We start from the raw sequence: 21,302 nt of genomic DNA on the forward strand, positions 1-21,302 counted from the left end.
TGGATTGATTCCGCACAATCATTCTTTCAGAAGTCTAATTCTGCTTCAAGCTTCAGGCAGTACTTTGCGAGGCTTTATCAGAATGTTATATAGATAACGCATTATTCATCTTCCAATTGCCATACTTAATGGCTTAGTTATCAATAGCAGCAATCAGTGGCAGGAAAGCACTCCTGTTGAAATCAATTGGAGCCCTTTCTGCACATGGACGGGTGTCTCATTGTTCCCCTGGTACTCATACGCAAGCCAGCGCTGGATATGACTGGTAGTGGCTATAACACAAATGTGTTAAAGTGCAAATGAGATTGTGCAGCATTTCTACGTATCTCATATAATGATTGAAAAAGTTTGAGAAAAGTAACTATAGTTTTTTCCAATTGAAAGTACAATAAGACTACCTTGATTTAGTGGGAAATGATTCATATCATTCTTCTAATACCTTGTTATAAGTTGTAAAGAACTGACTCATACTTATCTGCTATTCAAATTAGCCTCCTGTACAATATTTTATTGTAAACAAAGGGAGCTTTTTTCCTTTTTTTCAATTAAATGAAAATAATTGTTCGTTGTTTTTATCACCACCTAATAATCTAATTATGTTCAAAATCATCTGTTCTTGTTTGGAGTGGGTTTCCCACTGGCTGTTTTTACTAACTACCGTACTAGTTTTAGCTAAGCGGGAAGATATTGTATGATGACTACAGTAAGGCAGGTGCTGTTGTACCTAATGTGATAAACACAAAATATTAATGCTTCTTTTATTTTCTGTTGCCTTTATGTGATTAAAACTTCAGATGAAAGAATAAAAAGACAGAACTTACTAAGCCATTCTAGAATGAATTCATGGTTAATGGAACAGCATCTGTGCTCCGCATCTCTTACCACTGCATCCCATGAAGAAGGCATACTAGACGCATGACCTCATGGTGTATACCTTCTTTCAGAATATAAACAATCTTTACTAATTAAAGATCTGCAAAGGAACGTGCCTTTATTAATCTGAACAAGAGAGCCAAAAAATAGTACTCTTTCGAACGGTCAATAACATTGCGGTCACATCAGTCTGGTGACATGGTTCCATGGAATGTTGAAGGACGTACAGGTCTTTGGATCATTCACTGCCTAACATTTGCCCAGTCCAGACTGACTTGGTTTCCCTTTTCTTATTTTATTTTTTCTCCCACATGTTTGGTGGACCTTTGTGACCAACTGTACTTTTAACGATCCTGGTGGACTAAAAACCTCTTTGTCTTTATTATACATCATCTCTCATCAAATCGTATTATGATTATTCAGAGAATGTTAACATGTCAAGATTTTGTTTTGCTTTTTAGTAGGTGACAGAAGACATTCAACTACCTTGTATTCCTGTTGAGGTTGGTAGAGGTCCAATCTGGCTCGTTATTATATAGGCTGTACATCTCATTAGCCAGCAAACGGGCCATACTTTTCTCTATACCGATGTGCGCTCATACTGTTGTATGACAGTTGTATGGTAAGAATAATTAGTGTGTGTTAAATTATGCAAAACAACCTATAAATAAACTCGAGCATGTCCTCTCTAAACACTAAACATCAGGTTTACGAAGCTACCATTCTACAATGATATTCAGGGAAGCCATGCAGTGAAACGTGGTTCTGGTTCCTATTAATGGAAACATATATTATGTAGTGAATTTGTTGAATAGATTTGTTGATATTTGAAGAAGTTATTTGTGTTAAATGTATATATATATATATATATTTTGGATATAATTTATATTAATCCTTACATTAGTCATCAGTAAAGATATCGTATACTAGACATTACCAAGCAGAACGGATCTCAATCATAACTCTGACATGGCCACCTTATGCCACATTTAGGCTATGCGCCACAAGGTGGTCAAATAGATAAAATAGTGTGGGGTCCCGTCCGTTGTTTCTAAACCATCCCTACCTCTAAACACGTCCCTAACCAAGCTGTCCCAATCTGGACACCAAAAATGTTGAGGGAGTGTAAATGTTCCATTAACAACCTAAAAATGTGCTAATATAATATAATCGGGATTTAGTCACTAAACTGTGACTTACAGGGGTTGGAGCTCAGTGCATATTTTATGCAATAAGGTGAAACGTTACAGCATAACTACAGACTTACTGATTAACATGTCCCATTAACCAAGAAAAAAATTAGTTAACCCGCCTTTGTACCTGTACTAAATGCATTCATTTATACAAATAAACCTTGGAAGTTTGTTCTTTCCTCTGCAGGATTATTCACATACAAACCGCAGAGAAACTTTTAAGATGTAGGTTTGAGATTTCAACAGTATTAGGAATGAGGTTTCTAATAAGTGTAAAATTCGGTAGGATAGGTGGAACAGCACCTTTAAAACATCCAAATATACATTCTTGTGGCTCAGGTGAGATTTAACTTTTTAGTAACCTCTTTTATTGTATACTTTTTAAAATATTTTATCCCAGACTGCTTTATATAACAATACATTTAAAATCAATCAATAGAAATGACAACATTAATACCATTTCAAGTCATTACAAGGTCTGAAGCTTTCGTTTCAGTTGTCTACAATTCACTGGCAGGGGTATTTATTTGAAAAAAAAAGAAAACAAATCTTTTAAAAATTAATTTGAAGCAAATTATGATAATAACACGACTTGATTATATATTTCACGTAGATGTTTCTCCTAAACAATGATGGAAAATGTGTTTAATGGAGCATAGTTTAGCGACACCTGTAATTTGCGTGAGACAAAAATAAAATAAATAAAATAATGTTTTCAAATAAGATACAATATAAGCAGAGGAGGATCGAATTATTATTTGCCAAATTAGAGGGAAAGGGATAAAGAACATTAGCACTCCAAACATGTCGTTGGTAATATGCAACATTAGGATGTGATTATACTGCTAAATGTGTATGTGGGGCTGACATTATTTTAATGTGGGTGTACATATGCATAGGCAGCAATGAAAGGGCTCTTCATATAATAGTTTGAATAGTGATCACACTGAGAAATCTGTCTGTTTGTAGGCAGAACATGCAATTACTTGTCATCTTCGCACTGATTCAAGTGATCAAGACTGGTTCAGAACACTCCAATCTTAATGTTGAGGCTGAACATCAGTTAATCAAACGAACCAACGATATCAACCAAATTTCCAGGATTTAGCCATCATAGATATGGAACAGACAAAAGAACTCCCACTGATGAAGTATCTTTTCAGTTAGCAAACCTGTAATGCAACATTGTAGTGGACAGCGAGGTTGGTCTGTGGTTCATATTTAATGATTTATTGTTTTCCAGCATCTGAGAGCCCTGCATTTTATGGGAATGAACAATGCCAATCTCTGGATGTATGATCACCAACACAGAAGGCCTTTTAAAGAAAATGTTGACATTGTAGACGCTGAATGCCATTTTCTGAATAATGTGTTTGGATTTTCACTATATCTGATTTATTTGACAATGTAGTCAAGGCTGAATGGGGGAAAGCACTAAAGAATTGGCATTGATTGGCAATGTAATCTGCAAAACTGATGTATTACGCAGACACAATTGTCAATGTTAGACGAGCTTTAAACACATTCTGTTCATATAGTAGCTCTAGACACCGCTGAGTTTAAGCCTTAGCCAAGTGATTAAGTACCACTGATCTTTACTTACTCAGAAGTGCACATTGTTGCAGCCAACTCAACCTATTTTTGTAGGAAAAAGTATAGTTTTCTCTTCACAGTGTATGGTTGATGTGAAGCAAGATCATTACTATCATTATCATTATCTACCACATCTTACCTGCATCTCCCTGTTGAGTAAGCCGTTAGGAATAATGGCTTATCCAAATACCACATACCATGAGTGGCATGCAAGCTTACAACTTGGTAAGGTCACCCAATTAAACCTGTTCAGCTATTTGGGCAGGTAAACCAGTTTAAAAATATATGGAAAATACATCATTATATATAGGAATGTCAGGTAAAAATCTCAGCTGTCCTTGAAACCCTCAAGAAGACATACACGTTGGTCAATAAAATCCTTTAAAAGACCCAACCGCTAGGATGATGGCCTGAAACAGTATAAGGGATAAAGTGTTGCCTCTGGACCACATTATACACAGATATTAATTAGTAGGAATCTGTGGATTGTTCCAACACATGGAACTGCCACATGTTCTTTAGGGTTACACCTATAAGCTAAGCTAGGACACTTAAAAGCATATCATGTAAGTCATCACTGATATATTATAGCCCTAAAGTAGGTTAAAGGGGAAATTAGTTCACCCTTATATAAAAAAGAGGTTTTTTGAAACATGTAGAATATGGTTAAACCATACCTGGGAGCTTTCTAAATGAGCTGACCCTGAGATGACTGGAATTTAAACCCTTGTGAAGATAATATGCCGTGACTCTTCAAATGATTCAACTAGTGGTCCTCATGAAAACCTTCACTTGTCATTATTTAAAGATTACACATATCTGAGTGACTTGCATTTAAGCAGAGGTATCAACCATTACCTGCTGGTAGCAAAAGTACCAATTGGGGGTCTTATTTATGATCAAAGCAGTGAACAGTAATAGGAAGGAGTCCGCTCCAAACTGTGTGACCCTGAGAATCTGCCCCTTCACCCTGAGACCCGGAGACTGGGGCAAAAACCCTGAGACTTCCCAGGAATAGCTGTAACTGATTTATCAATGAAGGTGCAAAGAGATCCTGGAAAAAAAACAGTCCATTTTTACATCTTTATCAATTCTATGAAGACTATTTCCATTGGTATAATATCAAGCACATGACATTCTCAATAAACAGTTATAAGCCTAATGTGATTGCCTCAGCGTATGAATGAAAACTAGCTCACACTTCAATCACATTAAAGATTTACATGACTAGTAAGGAAATAAAACAATATATATGAGTCTCAATATGCCAATAACATGAAGCTAAAATGTGATTGAAATAAGATAGGCCTTTTGAAATAATATGCGGGATCTCTTTACAGTACTGGGATTTGCATTCCAATGTAATACACAATAATAGTTGGAAATCAAAAGCTGATGTAAAAAGAACAACACTAAATCACATGAGAAATAACACTTGTAGTAACAGAGACTAAAATAAAAAGATGCTGTTATATTGTAGTTATCGTCTTCAGAGCAATATTACAGGATAGTTTAAAAAAATCTATAGTGTTGGAAGAAAGGTTAGTATAATTAGATTCAGTGACATTTCTTGGCAGGGTGTAGCTTTAAGTCGGACCCATGGCTCCCTTCGGCCCCCGATCTCTATGATACCCTCCGAGATGAGTGCGGTACAGAGTAATTACAGTTTCCAAGTCCTTTCTACCTTCCATGATGATTTTGAAGTCTTTACCTGCTATTACCTTTAGGCCATCACAGACTAACACCTATCACTCCAGGTACTAAGTGTTCTGCTTGAGTGCCACGGTAAACACCACAAAAATTCAAATGTGAAGCCCATTCTGAGTTTCTGACACAAGGAACTTTTTGTGTCCAAAACTGTGATATCTAGGCATAAGCAAAGTATCAGTAGAAGGACAGAAGTATCTATGACAGAGCTTATGTATGATATCATTGGTGAGTCTTGTTTCTTCCCAATATCCGAGAACTGACAGTTGTGTAGCGTCTGAAATTGTTGGTGCTCTCACAGAGGGGGTGTAATATTGAGGAGGAGGGGTGCTCACATAAATGTATTTCTCTATACAGAGAATCTTATGATTTTGTTGTATAATTTGTTTCCTTTTACACGCTTTATAACAACTGGATATCCTGCATTTGGAATATAAGTATACTCTCCTTTAAACTGGACACTATTTGTGGTGTAACCACATTTAAGGTTTTGCACCACCTTTGAATTCTTCTCTGATGTCATTGCCGAGTAAATTTATTGCTCACTACAGAGCCTGCTGTTGCCTTTCAATGACAGCCGCCCAATAAATCATGCTTTGGACATAAAACGTGACGGCAGATAAGAACTATCCATCCCATTTAGTCCATTTTAAGAATGAGGGTAATGAGTCCACCTTCTTTACCTGCCTTTTAATGCTAATACCTTTTTTTTTTTTTTTTAAATACATAAATAAAGCAATTTTACTGTTTATTTGTTTTTTTTTCTTTGTTTGAAGAATCCACCCAAAGAAGACATTTGGAGCTCTCAATCAGTTGGGATCTAAACAAACGTAACCTATTTTTAAACACTTACTACCTGTAGATATATTTTTATCTGATAAAGATAGAATGTGGGACAAAAGTAAATAAACCTATCTGCATTTTTTTAAAGTTATGATCAGTTAAAAACAAAAATAAAGCCAGCAGTTTAAACAAATATAAAATGAGCCGTTAAACTTTATTTTCTCCGTGTATTGCCTCCAGCTTTGTTGAAATGGAAAATATATCCCACAAATACAATTACAGGGATCCTTTCTAGATCATTTAAGAATGCATTTTCTCTATTTATAAAAAAACTATTGATCTTTTGTCGCTAAAGTGGATCTAATGCCATCCAGCCTCCTCTGATGAAATTAAAACGTACACATTTGAATGTCCTATGTGTCAGGCGATGATCTTTTGTAACTCAACAAATTATATTTCTAAAAATACTACTCAAAATGTGACAGGACAAGAAAATATGGGTTAGCTGAGTCAACTAAAAGTGTTTGTATGAGCTGAAACGAAACATCCAAGGAGGACTTTGCATTTTCATGACATCACAGACGAGCCGTAAAGCCACCCGCGGGAACGTTTGCGCATTTAGTTCTAAACTGATAGATATTATAGAACACAATGGGTCCAGAGCATGTATGTAAAATGAAAATGTACTTAAAGTGAAGGTCTTACCAATGCATGTTCTATACTGCAATCGTCAGGCCATTTCCACCGCTAAATGCGCGAAAGAAAAACTTACCCGCTGGCGTCACGCCATTATGTGTCCCTTCTAGCGAAGTAAGCGTATGTAAACAGGGGAACGGTTTCGCTGTAACTATGTCTCTACTTGCGAGTGTACGTAGCGTGAAGGTCCGTATAGCGGGGTATGCTTGTATAGCGGGGTATGCTTGTATGCATTTTCATGTTATCCTTCTTGGCAAATGCCAAGGAATCCCCTCACATGCATTTGCCCCCTTTCAAACCCCAGCTAAATGCCTTTCAGGCACACTCATCTCCAGTCGGCTCTAGTACTGGCTCCGGGAAAGACAGTACTCACAGGGTACTTTTCTTTCCTGGGGGTGCCGGGGACATTAGACGGTCCTTTTACCCAATTCTCTCTTTTATGACAGAACAACGGGAATGTTTCTGTCCTAAGGAAGAGAGAAAACGAAAAAGGAGCTGTACAGCACGAGACGGAAAGATATAAGAATAACACTTTATTATTATTACTTATATTACTATTTTTTATTTACACAATTTAACTGAATTAAAAGTGATTTTGCGCTGTTTAAATATAGATTATTGTAACCTTTTGGGCTATAGAACACTGTGATACTCTCAAACTCTGCAAGCATCCTCAGGAAAAGAGAGGGCATAAGGGAAATAAAGAGGCAGTCTTAAAGAGGGACTGTCTCTTCTAAATTGGGAGACTTGGCGATCGTTGCGCAATGTGATTCCGCTGTTGGCAAGAAAGGTGGCAATGTCATGAATAGACAGGACCCATAAAACAACCTTGCTGCCACTACGTTACACCGACTTATATTTTAAGGTATAATCTAAGCATTTTTTTTTGTGGAATTTCTCCTTTGAAGTAGAAAAAAATATATTTTCTCAGATTAACTTGGTTATTAGATTTGGGGCTGATGGTAACTTGGATTTTTTTTTAGAAGTATCAGCAAAATCCTGCCCCAGTTGCGTAAAGCAGGTCAAAATCGACAATGTCTGCTAGAAGACAAACAAAATTAAGAGTTATCAGAGCACTTAACTCATTCTGACCCAAGGGAGCACCAGTCATTAGTACAAAGAAATTTCCTGTGTGCAAGAATATGACTTTGTACGCCGTTTAGGATTCCTGTTTCGAAATGCGTTCTTCGCTAATTTCAAAAAGCATTTTTTTGCAGGCTACCAAATTCTAACAAGCATCTCCCCCAGAGTCTACAGCGAGGTGCTGATTAATTAACTGAAGTAGTGAAGCTGAATGGTACAACAGCTGGTTAGAGATTTGTCATTAACTTGGTCGCCTCTCTTGTCTGTACGGATTCTCGCAGTGACACAACCAAAATGCAAATGTTGGAAGCTGTGAATCAAACTGGGAATGGGGACGTTATAAAGCAGCCTACAAATTAGCTTACGAATATTTGTTCTAACCATATCTATACATATGAATGTAAAGATAACATTTAACGATTATGGATTTTTATATATATATATTTTTTTAACGTTAAAACGCGGATTGACCAATGTTGTAAAAGAAATAGCCCAGTGCTTTGCAAATTACAGTAGCTATCAAGGTACATTAACAGCAAATTATATTATAAGTTGTCGGGCTGTACTGTCATTATGCCCATTATCCCAGGCTTAGATGATCAGGCTTCCTGGAGCAACGCAGATTAGAGTTTAAAAAACTGCGTAAAGATTGGACGGAAATCTACAAGTGACAGGTCTCCTGCGGACATTCTTTTGTACCGGAACTTGCCAACAGCTGATAAATGCAAATAATATATAAGGACTATGAATAATACCATGCTTTGTCCATATCTCCTACATGTTATTATGCAGGCCAACTTGATTAGAATTTGTAGATGCTGCCTTTGAAAAAGTCATGGATACGCATATAGTTCCAACTCATATTTACCGTGATAAAGTAAAGTAAGACAACATTTATTAGGTATTCTGATTTCAACTAATTTTTATTTGAACAAACCTTGGCGATAACCTTTTTAAATGTCCATGACTAACAGCACTCACCCAGTTTGTGTACCACCAGTTTGTCATCTCAATGGTGGTCTCTAAACATAGATGTAACATAAAACTCACCTCGCTGTTAATATGTTGATACTAAAAGCCAAGTAGATGTATTTGGCTCCTAAGCAGTAGCTTATGGTATTTTTATTGAAATTCCACCTATATACCATAACTGCTTTAAAAACTGGGTACATTTTTAATACTTTTGGTCATTCAGCCACAGACAAAGAATACTTCTCTACCCTCAGCTAAAAGGGCATTCCTTGGCCCTCTATAATACAGAAATATCAGGATTGCTTAAATTTTATATGGTAGAATCTATTATTATTACGATACGCCATACTGTTCCCAGGAAATATATTGAAAGCCTTGTGGTTTCTGAAACAAGTTAATAATTTGCATGGGTTATTTATCAAAATTTCCCAGCTGCAAAAAAACCCCCCCAAAAACCTGCTTGGGATGTTGCAGTACTGAAAAAAAAAAATCTTGATTGATAAATCTATCGCAGCTGGTTTTGCACCAGATTTTGTACTTTGATAAATGGCGGCTCTAATGTTTCCATTAGGCCCATTTTTCACTTCCCCGAAAACACAAAAGAATTAAAAATAACTAGTATGACGCTAAAACCAAATCAGGAGTACATCAACCAAGTACAAACACAAGGCTGAACGAGGAAGGCAAATTGTATTAATAGCAGAAGAGAATGAACAAATTCATTGGATTGATACAGACAGAGCATCTGCCTTGTGATAGAATTATACCTTGCGACAGACATTAATCATTGCTGGGTAGAACTCAAGCCATTATCCAATAGGATTTTCTTTCTCGCTTTGTTGTTGCGTGACATGACTTCTACGACTGCTTGATGCCAGTTTGGTGAGACCCTGCTATGATGCTAACTCAGGAGAGCAACATGATCTGAAATTTAACTGCTACTTATTTTCTGCGATTTTGAGATAAAGCACCAATTCTTTTAGTCCCTTGAAGTCTCAACGAAATTGGGAATCTCTGTTCTGGAGACTGTGATACTCTACTACATTGTCATATCATCAAACAACGGCAACTGCCAGCAGCGAATAAAATAGATTTTAGACGAAGATGAATAATAACATGGCTTATCTTTCCTAACCCCTATCCCATTTTAAACACCCTGGAACATTTTCTGGATTCTATTCAATAGCTTCTATTTAAAGCTTAATTTTTTTCACAATACATGCATTATTAATATATTATTATTATTATGTTCACCTTCTTAAAAATGATGTTAAAAATTGTTGGCCAAAATAAATAAATAAATGGGGAAAAAAATCTAAAAAGAAAGGAAAAGGGAATGTATTAAATGGAAAAGAACTTCTGGATGAATTTGATAAAGAAAGCATAATAAATGCGATTTTCAAATTGTAATGGCTTTCAATTGTTAGAACTACACTGCTTGAAAAACAGATTCATCCATCCAAAATAGACCAGAAATCTTGGATTCAACTGTAGTTATCGACAATAAACAGCCATTATTCCGCGAGTGCACAAACTGATGGCATTACATGGGGAAGTTATTGAGAAAAAGAAATCGAGTGTTGTATTATATTTTAGCTAGTAATTTCAACTCAGAGCATGGTATTTGCAGATATACAGGGAGTCCGATCCGTGGAGCAAAATTTAGAAACAGCTTGTATTTGAGACAACCTGATTTTTTTTCAAAAATAAAAGGCCAATGTTATATAGGTATATTTTCTAACTATATGGGCATATTCAGATTATCATAATACATAGGCCATTGAGATACCTATGCAACCTAATCAATTAAACCTATACGTCTACAAAAACAACTTGAAGAAGGGACCTATTAGTTTGTAATCAATAGACAACCTAATGTATGTTAAATCTGGTAATAAAGCTTTTGTAATCACATACCGCTTCACAAAAGAGGGCCACCATCAGGGGGTACAACTGGTACTGGTTTACTGGGGCTGGCCGAGCCTGGTCATAGGGGCATGCTAAGGCCGGTACATGGCACCCAGAGATGTAGTAAGGAGGCATCAATACAGCAACCTGCATAGACAATGCAAGCTGCACTCCTTGTGTTAGTGTTGTTGGATAGTGTATGCATTTGTATAGGAGTGTGGTGTATGTGAACGTATGGTGTTATGTATATACTGTGAGTGTGTATGTCAGCATATAGTGTTAGTGTGCATATATTAGTGTATGGTATTAGTCATGTATTTGCATGAGCGTATGATAATGTGCGTTACTGTAAGGTGTTTGTGGGCATATGATATTAGCATGTGTGTGTCTGTTACTGTATGGTATTAGAGTGTATAAGTGTACGTTAGTGTATGGTGTGCACGAGTGTGTGGGTGTCAGCATGCAGAGTTAGTTTTAGTGTCTGCGCCAGTTTATGGCGTTTGAATGTCAGGGTTGAGTCTAGGGTTAGAGCGACTGGGAGAGAGAAGGTGCACTAGAAAGAATGTGTATGTGTAAGTGTACGGTCTTAGAGCAAACCTGCATTAGTGTGTATGCGGGCTAGTTATGGGAGTGCGGCAAAGAAATACTGCATCCAGACACCACTAACCCTAGGATTATTGACTAATAGAAAAAAATCTAGTACTATTTATTCTCAGGCAAAAAGGTTGAGACAGGCTATTAAAATGTCTCATGTCACAGCGTTTACTTTGCATTTTAATGCACACAAATTGGTTGAGAAATGCAAGATAATCAGGGTACATGACAAGTGGACTAAGTGTGTTTGATGGTGATTTCCTAAAATGACGTACAACAGTGCCTGTCGTGCCATGTACAATGATCACCCTAATTACAGTAATAATCTTTCATGGAACATTCTCCATCCAATGCCTTGCAATATAAGTGACACAGTTTTAATTCTTATGATGAACAGGAGGATCAGTTAGCTTCTCTTCTTTTGCTTTGTGAGGAACTCCCTTCTCTGGAAAGCTGTATTATTATATTACATCATACCAGCAGATAATATAGTGCTAATATAATAATGAAGAATTATCAATAACATAAAAAAAACCCCAACAGGGCTGCTCTGCTCCAGTCCATGGGCCACAAACAGGCCAGGAATTATGTGCATCCCTGCCTAAAACAAGTAGTGTAATGAGTGTTTAATTGAGATGCCTGTGCTAAAGCTGGCATTTACTAATTTTTTGGATTGTTTCCAGCCCTGAAGGACCGGAGTTTTGCATCCCTGGTTGAAGACATATAGCCACACAAGAAGAAGATGCACGTGCTCTTGCAAGTTTCCAATCTATTAAGTGAAGTATGTTCATTTCCGGTCTCCTCGACACCTTTTTACTTACACTTCTACAAGATCGAAGTGTATCTCCTTTATCATACACAGTTTAAACTAATCTAAACCTCTATTAAAATATTCCTCTAGATTAAATTACTTTTTGTGAGCAATGAAATGCCCAACTACTGGTGATTTCTAGAAGAGCCACTCCACCTCTCGCACCGGGCGTTCCGTGAGGCGATGGGTTGCAGACCTGGATCACAATGACAAGAGTTGATGGACAACAATGTCTTTTCCTGTCAAAGTTTGTTAAAGCAACGGAGGAAATACATTTAAGTGCAGTGTTAGCCGTAGAAATACAGGGAACCTTTACTGTTGTGGCTTATCAGGATCTCTAATGACTTTGGCTCTGCTTAGCCTCTGGACTTTCTGTCGGAACCTTTATATGGACTACTTAGAATAGAAGACCCCATCTCAGAAGGCATCATCATGGACCCAGTTCATTGCAGAGATGGATTACACGTGCAGCAGCATGGCGCTCTGCAGCCATCTTGGGATGGAGCTTTCTCCCACTGGTCCCAATGCTCCTTTTAATGCGTAGCGAGTGAAGGCTTTTGACCACCGAGACAGTGAGTGGGCACGGAAGCACTCCAAGAAGAGTTGACTGGACACTGATATGAAATAAAATACCAAGCCTAAAAATTGACATCGGTTCAATCCTAAACACATGTTTTATTTAATCACTAATGCGGTCTGTAATTAGTTGCATCATCCAAATTGTCACCTTGAAAGGTCCAAGGGACTTCTTGTGTTTCACGAGCCACAGTTTAAAAGCAGCTGTTCTAAAATATATGCTGTGCATTTGCCGCCGCTCTATAGCTAGCTGCCATTCCATAAATAAAAACTGCCAATTCAAAGTTTGTTTTATTTCACATTTCAAAGCAAAAGATACTTTTTACAATATACTTGAGATAAATAAGACCTATAATAAACAAAACGCTGCCAGCTTTCATATGGATTTGAGGTTGTCTTAGAAGTTTGTGAGTGACAGATTAAATAAGTTGAAAATAGCTTTGCATGTTTCTGTAAATGGAGTTCCACACAGAGAATGATAACAGGCAATACATATCCATTTGAAAGTGCCATTTCTCGCCAAATATTGATATTAAAACTGAACTATCCTTTCATTTACCAAAATATAGACACATTGTTTGTTTGTTTTTTACTCTTAGACCAATGTATAATTATTTTTTCATAATCTAAAAATAAAGTAATATATTTTTCCAAGTACAATTGTCCAAAATTTAGTCCAAAACACTGGCCCAAAATGTAGTTTGTCCTTCCGATGAGGGTAGGGCAGTCTGCTGCTTATTCAAATGAAGATATAATACAATAGTATTTCAGGAAAGAAGGGGGTCATGCATAAATATTTGCTGGCTGCAAAGTCTCCATTTTCCTACTGTAAAAATCTCAAACCGTATTTAGTATTTGGTCTCATGTTTAGGAGCCACATTTTCTGCTGGAGCTCTCTTCCATAGACTTACTACCCTCTCACTGAAAGAAATCTTCCTTACCACTTAGAGAGTTCTTTGCAAATCTGTAATGTTGTAGATATAAAATGACAATCTACTGAAATGTTCTACAAACTTTATGAGAGTAAAATAGCTCATCAAGGGGATAGCAGAGGCATTACTAAACATGAATATATACCCACCAGACAAGCCAGAAGGCTTGTTTTTCCCTCAGAAATCTCATGGTGCTGCCACAACCACAAGGGATTCTGGGTAGAACATGCAAATAAGGTTAACAATTATCACTTTTTGACTCTCTATCCACTTTTTTACATGGATCCCTTGAGAGCCTTCAAAGAAAGCTCGGGAAAGAGGTGCAGTAGCCAGATCACAATCATGGACAGCTGTTTCGACATTTATGGGACTCGTCAGCATGAGGTTGTGAAAGATGGTCATATGCTAGCAATATTAGGAGCTGTAGAATCAATGTCCATGTATCCACCTCGCAATGTTTTGCATCTGTGTGCTGTAAGGTGGCTCTTTTAAGGTGGGCATATAGGCACCTGGCCCCACACACTTTCCTGGTTGGCCCTGTGGATTCCATGTACGTTGCCTCTATCAATGCCATTCCAACACAGATGTCCTGGTTTGGACACCTGAAATATTGATAGGTAGAATGCAGTATATTTATGTCTATATACCACTAATTAATTAGTTCTGTTTACTGTGACCATCCCAGCCAGGACATGCTCTAGAATCAGTGGCAAAACCATCTCAGGAGACTATTGAGAACATTAGTAATAATTACACTGACCTCACTCAGCTACATGAACACACAAAAAAGAGCATCACTTAAATCTCTCTAATACCTATGAGACAGATTTATACAGGGAGGACTTGCTTCATGGAACAAATGTTTTGATGCAGGGGGTTCGACCATGTTCTCCTCACTTTTACCTAACCTTCTCTGTAGCTTATTTGACTTTGCTCACTCTTTGACAAACGGTAGCCATGAGACGGAAAAGGGGTAGCTGTGCATGAGCCCCTGAGTATGAGTGGGCTCTCAGCACCCCCCCTTTTGCTCAGTGGTAAAGACAGCCCAGCCTCTAAAGTAGTGTGCCGAGGATTGGTGCTCAGTCACTTTCTCTGTCGGGTGTACCAACTCCAGCATATTTCTGTGCTCATGTCTGTTCATAAACACCCAATCCAGCCCGACCCTACCCACTGACTTCTTGAGTCTACCTCCTCCCTCGTGCACATGTCAATTTAACTAACAGTTGTTTTCAGATGATCATAGCCACATTTTTGTAATTCATTGGAGAAAGATGTAAACAGAGATTAGAGGAACGCAAGAATGAAAGCCAGTGAATCTATACCTTGCAGACTCATACCGCCTAACGCAAAGTTTTGTGTACATTTTCTAGAAATAAATTGTGTACAATTTATTTATAAAACACAATTAAAACAAACAAAAACAGTAGTTTTATAAACCAACATTACCGTGCATGTGAGGAGTTCACAATTCCTTAGTGTAATTGCGACTACAACGAGCGAGGCATTCACTGTAATCAACACAAATAGGCAGAAACTTGATTATTTCATGCTCAAATCTGACATGTTTTGACAGAATCATGTTTGAATGTATGAGATGCATTACAATATACAGCACGGAATGTATGTGCTCCCACAATCCCTGACTATTATGAATCTTATATAAGTTTTCTGGTCTCTGGAGTTAAAAAATGTATGTGATCATGCATCTGTGACATACATATGCATGAGAATTCATACATCTTGAAAAAAGTTTCCTACTGTAAATTGTCTTTTTTTTGTTCTGTTTATTATTATTTTCATGAGCCGCTGTGCTTTTCTTCAACTCCGTAAACATACTTTAATAACCCAGATTATCAAAAATTGATGAAGCGTGTTATGTTCTAAGGAACTGTGATTGTGAATGAATGACATTTCATAGCTCCCGCAACAATTGAATAAGCCGGGGCTGTCCTATATCTGACAGCATTCAAGTTTGGTTGCCCTTTCCAGAGTACTTAAGATCCAACTCCTCACTGTGTTTTTCCGTAATGTTTTTTTCTCTGAATGCAAAAAGTGATTGACAGAATCTTATCATTGAAAAGACAGTCAACAAAAGATGCAATACCTGTTTAAATTTAACTATTGCCTGGATTAGAAAAGCCTTTCAGAGACTCCAGAAGATATTTGCTAATTGAGGGATACTTTTGGTTTCATAGATTAAAAAAGAATATTAACACAATATAGTTAAAAATTCAAGTTCCAGATGCGCGTTCTTATAGCACCCAAGTTATTTACTAAGGATTTGATGTTTTAAGAAATAATAATCTTATTTTTAACAACAGCTTTCAGATTATTTTCCAATATTTCAGTTGTCGCAATGGCATTGGGGTTTTTATGAGATGTATCGTGCAAACTATTGATAATCCACTAATGAATTTAGTGCTCACACTGCCAGTAATAGCCTTCATACTACAAAGCAACAACCATACAAAAATTAGATAATTTATTACTATTTTAGCTGTCAGTGGTGTTTACGTGAAAACCTGCCCAAAAGAATACAAGGGGGCTATTTCCCAGATTAGAGTTTGATCCATTTTATATCTTTCAATTACATGCTTTTGAGTTTAGCTTTAAGGAGCTTCTCAGATGCAACAATGCGTGTATACTAGAGGATGGTTCCCTGGTTGAATTACAATGGCATAGAGAAATATGAGATATAATTGGCAGTCTAAGTGGAACATGAGCTTATTGTTGGTGTCATAAACTATTCTAGAAAGAGCTTATTGAGGTTGTCCCTAACTGGATCCTCCAAGACTTACTCTGGTGTCACTCAACGTATCATACCTGGGAACACTCAAGGTTTGACCCTGAGTCTTCAGGTAAAGCGTTGAGTCTCTTGGTCACTTCTCTCTGTCTCCAGACAGGTGGGTATTTTTAGTCATACCCCTTTCTATCCTCAATACTACATGGGGTTAGCCCTTAGCCCTCTTTAACCCTCCTTCCCCAAAGAGGGAGACCTCCAGGTATCCATCCCTGGGAAGTTTCTAGATATCATCCATGCAGTCCTATCACTGTAACAAACCGATGATTATCTTTTTTATGGTTTTATGGAAGCACTGGCTGTAGTTGCCTAATATTCCATAAGAACACCTTGGATATAAACACAGCACAATTTTTAGATTCCAACAGTGATAGAAATAAATACTTATTTGAAAAAAATATTTTAATTTCTATTGCTTTTTAATTCGGTATATCACACAATTCAGATGATCTATATAACTATGGTGGTAGCAGAGCCATTAACACTCATCTATGTCCTCCAGGAAAGCCCAAAAATCTGTTGGAGTGTTGCCACCACTGCAAGGGGTTCTGGGTAGGTATATGTAAATAAGGTCACCAATCATCACCTTTGCCTCTTTATCCACTTTATACATGGGTCCATTGGAGCAAATGTACTAGACATCCTTTAAACAAAGCCCAGGACAGAGGTCCTGAGGCTAGATTACCACTCATGGACAGCTGTTGATGGGACAGGTTGACAGGTGTCTGGAGTTATTCTTAGTATTTTTATGCAGAAAAAAAATACATTACCTGTAATTATTCCATTTGTTAGCAAGTGTTCATTACAGAAGTCCAGTATTTTTGCTGTTTTGAAATTCTGTATGGAAACTATGGAAATTAAATCTGCGGGGTGACTTCTCCATATGCTCTTAACAATGATCTTTCATCTGCTGCTCATAATAAAGATACAAATCTGAATGGAAAGGGAATTCATTGTCTTCATACTTTTTTCCATTCACTAAAATAGGAACTCATGGACAGGGTCATTGTGAAATTAGATACTAACTCATTTTACTATTTAATTTCAGAAATAACACTATTAACCCCTTAAGGACAATGGGCGGTCCCTAAACCCATTGAAAGCAATGCATTTTGAGCCCGTACATGTACGGGCTTTGTCATTAAGGGGTTAAGTTATGAATATCTATCATCCAAAAGTCATTTTCTGAATAATCTCCAAAAAATGACAAAACCTCTGCTGCTCTTCATGTAGCAGAGTCTGGGGTATATTACACCAGTTCATGCCAAATACATAGTGCTTCTTAGTCGCCAGGAAACTAGAAATGTAAATGGTTTGATGCCTAAGTACAGGAGCATTAGTAGCACAAATCGATCAAATTATCAAGCAAATGATTGAAGAATTTATTAATCCAGTCAGTGATCCAGCAAGTACTAGGCATCATCCAAGAAGTGTCATTCTAACTACTGGAGACTCCAATCTTCTCCAAGGAATGAAGCTCCCCAGGCTACTGATGTGATTCGGGAAAATCAGCATTCTCTAGAGGCTTGGGATCCGCCAGGTGCATTGTTTTAAAAGTACTTTAGCTGATTAGCAGAAGCATTTAACATCGCCTTCACTGAACTGAGACAATTTTAATAAATAAATACACATATATACAGTATCTACGCAAGACAACCTCCTACATTCAAAACTGTATGAGGAGCCTGCTCGTTGCCTTGTGTTTTGCCTGCTCTGTGCCTTGCGTTTTGCCTGCTCTGTGCCTTGCGATTTGCCTGCTCTGTTCCCTGTGTTTTGCCTGCTCTGTTCCTTGCGTTTTGCCTGCTCTGTGCCTTGCGTTTTGCCTGCTCTGTGCCTTGCGTTTTGCCTGCTCTGTGCCTTGCGTTTTGCCTGCTCTGTTCCCTGTGTTTTGCCTGCTCTGTTCCTTGCAATTTGCCTGCTCTGTGCCTTGCGTTTTGCCTGCTCTGTGCCTTGCGTTTTGCCTGCTCTGTGCCTTGCATTACTCACGTGAGGTGAGTAAAAAGCAGAGATTAACACAACAGGCAGTACACTGAGCCTACCCAACATACATTTATTAAGGGACAATAAAAAAAGCATATAAAAATCAATCTATACAAACCATGAAGCCTGACATAGTTCTGCTGACGTGAAGCTAACCCATAATAACAATTACAATAGTTTGTTCAAATTGACTTATGGTATTAAGATGTTGAATTATTAAAAGCATGTAGCGACACACTAACGTTAAATAAATGGTGAATAAATTGTAGAATTAAGCCACACGTGATTTACTTATGTGATCCCTATGTATAGACATTCCTTACGTTGTGGGTGAGTGTAGCTCAGCTACTCGCAACTAGAACCTAGAAATAGATATAGACAGGAATTAACAGTCCTACTGTCATAACAGAGGAGCCATTTAATACTATTAGAAGGTACGACACAGTTATTGACAGTAATGCTCCAGAAAGCTGTCTTATTAGAACTATGTTGGGATCCTAAACGCTTGATCTAATAGAGTTTGCAATTGTTGAAAAATATAGACTAAAGTTGATCTTACACTACTCATCAAACTTCACAAATGTTCCCTTGTGTAGAAACATAGAAAGTGAAGGCAGATAAGAACCAGTAGGCCCATCCAGTCTGCCCAACCTCTGAGTACTTTCCTTAGTACCTGCCCTTATCCTATATCTAGCTTGGCCTTATGCCTATCCCATTCTTGCTTAAATGTCTTTACTGTATCAACAGAAAATTAAAGTAATATTTCCTTATGTTATCTTTAAACCTTTGTCCCTCTAGCTTATGACTATGTCCATTTGTTGTGGTAGTATTTCTCCTGTTAAATAAACTATCTTCCTTTACCTTGTTGATTCCCTTTAAGTATTTAAATGTTTCTATCATATCCCCCCTGTCCCGTCTTTTTTCCAGGCTATATAGGTTAAGATCATTTAACCTGTCCTGGTAAGGTTTATCTTGTAATCCATGAATAATTTTAGTAGCCCTTCTCTGCACTTTCTCCAACATATCTATATCCTTCTGGAGATACGGTCTCCAGTACTGTACACAATACTCCAAGTGAGGTCTCACCAGTGATCTGTACAGCGGCATGAGCTCTTCCCTCTTCCTACTGCTAATACCTCTCGCTATACAACCAAGCATTCTGCTAGCATTACCTGCTGCTCTACTGCATTGTCTACCTACCTTTAAATCCTCAGAAATAATTACCCCTAAATCCCTTTCCTCGCATATTGAGGTTAGGACAGTACCAAATATTCTATACTCTGCCCTTGGGTTTTTATGCCCCAGGTGCATTACTTTGCATTTATCCACATTAAATGCCAGTTGCCACAGCTCTGACCGTTTTTCCAGTTTACCTAGATCGTTTGCCATTTGGCTTCTCCCTCCAGGAACATCAACCCTGTTGCAAATCTTTGTGTAGATAGTATTGAAGGCATCATCTCTTGTAAAACTGGTGTGTTTAGCATAGTGATAGCCCAGTTCATCAGCCTACTAGCCTGTTCAAAGCTATTATACAGGGAAGCTGGAAGAATGTTATCACCATTTACAGGCTTTCTATATTATTTTCCTGAAAATCGGCATAAGAAATCCCCAGTGTCTCAAAAATCAATGTTTACTCGCTCTGAAAACTTTCATGTAGATCTGTGTGATATTGCTTTGTAACATATAACCTGCATCTATGGCAATAAAGGGGATACAGATAAAGCAACCTTTTTTATGAAACAATACTTGACATGATTGAAAGAGGCAGAGGTTATCAGGGGTAATATTCTATACACAGTTGTGTATATTTCTTCAAAACCACCACTTTCATTGACATTTGTAGGTAACTATGCAATAGATTTTGTTTTAGGACAGCTATTTCTGCTTTTAGCTAAAAAAAACCTCCCACCTCCATTCATAAATCACACTACATTAAACTATAATAATAAAATTGTGTATAAATTGCCTTAAATCTATCTCTTTTTTTTCTTCTTCTTCACATCCCTTTCTGCCCATTTCTCTGCCTTTATCCCTTGTATGTGTGTTAGCAACTCAGAGTTGAAGATGGCTTCTTCAACATTACATCATAACATTTCATAAAAAAAACCCACAATTCTTTGGAAAATTATGTCTGCACATAGATTTTTTCCAAGTATTAGCTGGTTGCCATATGTACATTTTTTTGGACTCTTTTTTTAAAATAAGAAAAGTCAAGAGGGGTGAGTTTCCCAGTGGGACCCACATATATAGTATACAGAAATTATACCGATTTAATTCTGAAATATTATACATTTCAAATATCTTGTAAAGATAGTACTAAACCACTAGCGGGTCTGAACACTTGGGTAACCAGGGACATGCAGTTATTTTGGGAACATCAGCCTTATGCTTTTTCTAGATGAAAGTTTGCGGGTATGACATCATTAACCAACAACATCCGGGGAACAGGAAGCAGGAAGTGTTCTGGGTTGCATGCAGAAAGGCCCGGCTACTAAGGGGTTCAAGGTTTTTGTAGACACCTTGTGTACCTTATTTTTTTTTTTATTGCCTCAATGATTAAGATGACGAATGTTTATGTATTTATTTAGCAGAACTTTCATATTACAGAAAAATAAATGCGCTATTAATAACATTTGTACGAAAGTTGCAGCTGACCGTGTGGGCTTTGCCATATCGTATATATATATTCCTTGCGGTCCCTCATTGTACCACAGTCTGACGCCAGTCTCTGGTTATATTTTTGTCTGTCTCGGCAAATATAGCGTATTCCTTCCTGAAAGCCTTTCTCAAGGCTGCAAGCG

Source organism: Spea bombifrons, chromosome 1, assembly GCF_027358695.1.
Source record: "Spea bombifrons isolate aSpeBom1 chromosome 1, aSpeBom1.2.pri, whole genome shotgun sequence".
Taxonomy (NCBI): Eukaryota; Metazoa; Chordata; class Amphibia; order Anura; family Pelobatidae; genus Spea; species Spea bombifrons.